Genomic DNA, 317 nt, shown 5'->3' with positions numbered 1-317 from the left:
TGGTGTCTTTGTTTTTAAGAATGCATGTAGCGTTTTGCTATTTCAAAACAAACGATTGCTCCATAAACGATTAAATTTAAAGATCCAACATACCTAGAATAAAAGGGCAAAGGAAAGCGAAAAACAGAAACAGAAAAAAATGAGAAAGAAAGAGTGGGAAGACTGCAGTGTCATCCCAAAGTGAACAGAAGAAATCAGAAAACTTTACATGCCTTGTTTGGTATTCGATCCGCAAGGAGGAAAAAAATAAGTGAATGTATAACGGAGATGATCACAAGGTAGATAAATTCGAGTCGTTTATGGAAGATGAGTGGATT

Source organism: Penaeus monodon, chromosome 19 (assembly GCF_015228065.2).
Source record: "Penaeus monodon isolate SGIC_2016 chromosome 19, NSTDA_Pmon_1, whole genome shotgun sequence".
NCBI classification, from domain to species: Eukaryota; Metazoa; Arthropoda; class Malacostraca; order Decapoda; family Penaeidae; genus Penaeus; species Penaeus monodon.
Note: the sequence above shows the minus strand (reverse complement) of the source record.